The 3,840-nt window shown below is 35.8% G+C and overlaps 1 long non-coding RNA gene across 1 annotated transcript; it reads right to left on the reverse strand.

Moving 5' to 3' along the window:
• Nucleotides 1–250: 250 nt before the first annotated feature.
• On the reverse strand, nucleotides 251–3,541 carry LOC112435722 (uncharacterized). The gene is made up of 3 exons (XR_003024754.2): nucleotides 3,320–3,541; nucleotides 2,059–2,194; nucleotides 251–775 (listed from the first exon to the last, which is right to left on the reverse strand). It is a non-coding gene; the product is annotated as an uncharacterized LOC112435722 (long non-coding RNA).
• Nucleotides 3,542–3,840: the final 299 nt, after the last annotated feature.

Consider the following 3,840-nt stretch of genomic DNA (forward strand, 5'->3'; position numbering starts at 1 on the left):
ATATAACATACTTGAGTCAAAATTTGTTGACTGTTTAAGTGGTGCCACATGAATACAACTGAACAAATCTAAAGAAGATGTTCCTGAACTTTGGGTTTATTCGAACAGGACTGATGGATAACCACAGGACTTTTCCCCATATGATAACTACAACACATAATAAATTAAGACAGATTACTGTCCCAAACTTAAAGATAAAAGTGTATTTACGGGACTTGTTTTGTCAGTGAGGAGCAAAGTATAATTAGAAGTGCTTGTTCTGATGAAAAGTTAAACTGTAAACAGCAGCATAGTGAATAAGGATCTGTGTCCACGAATCCTCAGCAGTGACAACACTTAAACATCATAGTTCAAAATCCTTAATGCACACCTTTTTCTCCACGGTGTTCAAATTCTCTAAGCTGGTTAAGTAGAGGAAAAAGTCTGACATATTTCATGACCATTAAATGTTAGACAAGGCTCTGAAAACGAGGTTACAGTTACAAACAAAAACCTCTGCTTGTGCGCACAGACCCTAAATCACAACAAATAAGACAATAGTAAGACAAATTACTACAAAGTCTTGTTACCGCTCTTCATATAACAGTGTGACAAAGTCCTGAATGCAGCCTACATGTTAGTACATCAAGGTCCATCTGAGCTTTAAGTAAAATACACACAGCTTTTCCTTGGATTTTAAGAGTTGCTCAGTTCATACAGGAACTGCAGCAGTCGGAGTTAACGTGTCGCTGTGTTGCTCCTCCGTGTCAGCCATTGAGACTAGTCGCAATTTATTCTGAGGAAAAAAAGAGAAACAACAAGACATTTTTAAAAAGTTTGTATTTTTATAATTTTTTTTTACCTAGAGCATAAACAACATAAACAAAAAAAGGATTAGGGCTGTGCGATATGACGATATATATCAGATTACGATATAAAAATGTCTATCGTTTCATATTATACACTATTCTTTGTTTTGTGGTGTTGCAAAATAAACTGTTTACGGCAATATTTTTTTCATGGTTTTGATGGTCACTGTAGTTGCTATATTATTTCTTAAAGTTCTCTCCTTCTCTTATACTTAAAATAACCACACTATGGACGGACAAGTGACTGTTTTTACGCGTACTTTCGTTACCAACAATGAGGATAAAACCATCGTGTGGCTCCGCCGTCCGCTTGTTTATTTTCCACGTAAACCTTTCACAATAAAGCTTAAGTTTCTGTTGAGACTTTTCAAACTAAACTGAAATGATATACATTATTCTCAAACATAAAATTTCAGAATATGCATCAAACAAATGACCTCAAATAAAAACATCAAGTAACTATAAATGGCGCTTACAGTCACCACGCAGATGAAGGCACAGAGAATACCAGCATGGCCAGCAAGGATGAGGCAGAACCAGAAGGACCAGTCAAAAGAAATTGAGGACCTTATTGTTAAATGAGGGGCTACCTCTGTAGCATGGACATGGTTTGGTTATGAAAAGTCTGACACGCCCCAGAAAACTGTACTATGCAAATTATGCCACAAACTGGTCCCCACCACCACTCGAACACGACAAACCTCTTTAACCACCTACACAAGAATCACATGAAAGAGTTTCGAGAGAGTTTACGAATGAAAAGCAAAAAAGAGTCGTCAGGTGCTCAGAATAATCCTTAGACTCAAACGTTAGAACAGGCTTTTCCTTGCAGCACGCCGTGTAATAAATACTCAGAAAGAAAATGGCGGCCATTTAAACTCATGTCTAAAAATGTATAGTTTCATGCATCGGTCAAAACACTCGACTCCAGGTACACGACGCCCAACTGAAAACATTTCACATAAGTCGAGTTGCCCGAGAATCACAGAATTTACAGAAAATGCACTATTTTGTGATATATATCATTATCAGGAGAGATACGTCTTATATTGGGATATGAGATTTTGGTCATATCACGCAGCCCTACAAAGGATTATAATTCACGTAGAGTTGCATACACATAACACCATTCTGTTGCAACAAAAGCAGTTTATAATTAAAGTAACATACATACCTTGAAAAACTAAATCAACCACAACATTAAACTCACCTTGTGTTTGTAGAGAAGGTGATCAGGGTTTTTCTTCATTTCCTGAGACCAGCTGCTCTGGATCATCACCAGCTTGTATCTTCATCTTTTTTTTCCACTCGGGGAAGTCTTTCCTTTTCTTGGCCATTGCTCTGCACTGGAAAACCAAAGTGTGTGATCAAAGGTGAAATAAGGGATATTTTTCCACTGCAGGACTTAAAGTGCTTCAAGTAGTGATAGCTGTTGATCCATTTCTCAAATAATCTGTAAGGATCTGGATTTTTAAGAAAGATACAAATATCTCTGCTTATATTTGGCTAAAAGCTTGATATAGACAAGGCATATAGAGCCCCTGCACACCAGCACTGCGCTTACATTATAGTTCAATCAAGAAATAGTTATTATTGATTTATTATTGAATTTTTTTAGTAATAATTTTTAGTATTTAATCACATTAGCACAGTGGGGTGACAAAAATATTCCACATACAAGAAATGCTGCTCAGCATTTCATAAATTACATTTTCAACAAATGTTGGAGTAAAAACACAGTTACAGGGAAAATGTGTCTGTCTGTAAATATTAACTAAACATTTCTATGTGCTACAAAATAGACATACTGTAATTGTAAATGTGCTGAGGTGAAACTATACTTTCAATAATTTTACCACTACAGTCTGTTAACCACCGAAATAATCTATGCTGGTCAGCTAGCTAAAAGTCTTTACTTTAGCAGCCCAAATCAGAGGCTAACATTAGCATTTGCTAGCGTCAGCCAGGAAGGTCTGAGGCTTAAACTAGGGTTAGTGTAACTTTGCCTGAAACCCTTTAAAGTGTACAGTAGAGCCAACTGTAAAACACAGGTATTGATACAGTACTTATTAGAGTCCTAGAATAATTTCTAGAACCATGAAGTTCTCACTTTCCCAGTTATCCACATCGCTGACTTTCGCTAATTAGCTAGTTAGCAGTCACAGCTGTGTAATACCCAGAGAGACACAGACAGCTAACTTTAATATTTATGAAAACTGGTTCAGCCACTGAAGGGCAAAACTGGTGGTATCACAGTAAAAATTATTTTAACATTAACTAAAATAAAGCTTAAGTCATGTTAAACCTAAATAACAATTATTTTAAAAAATGAGTCAGCAAAATATTCCTGACTTGTCTGGAGACAGCCGAAACCAGTTAACAAATAAATTAACAATTCTTTCTAAATAAAAACACGGAGTCTTTTGAAAAACATTATTTTAATAAAACGAAACATAAGTTTTAATACTTACCACAGAAATTTGAAGGCAGTTTCTCCAACTTCAGAATCCAAAATCCAGATGAAGCCTGAAAGAAGCCTAATGGCTGCTCTTGCGCTTACTTTTCCCTCCTTTTCAGGTTCTTTTTCCCACAATGCATTGCAGTAGTTGAGAAATACAGAAAAATACCTGTAAATGACTAATACGGAAAATTCCTTCACGTTTATACAGTAGATTGTACTGTATTTTTACGGATTTTTTTTTACAGTGAACATGCATCAGGTAATAGAACTATTACATGCAGGGTTTTATTCAGCGCGGCCTGTACACAGTCAGTGTTTGTCTACATGTGTCATCGTAGTAAAATCAAGATACTGTTAAAAGGACACTTCTGAGTACTTTGCCAGGTGTTCATAACTGTGAGATCTGGCTGTTAAGTACATAGTACTCATTGAGTAGTTATAGAAACGAGTGAATAGATTAAATATGAATTAGAATAATGGAATAAATTGTGTTTTATTAGCAAACTACTTTGTGACTTTACATTTGAAGAT

The sequence above is a fragment of the Maylandia zebra genome, linkage group LG13 (genome assembly GCF_041146795.1).
Source record: "Maylandia zebra isolate NMK-2024a linkage group LG13, Mzebra_GT3a, whole genome shotgun sequence".
Taxonomy (NCBI): Eukaryota; Metazoa; Chordata; class Actinopteri; order Cichliformes; family Cichlidae; genus Maylandia; species Maylandia zebra.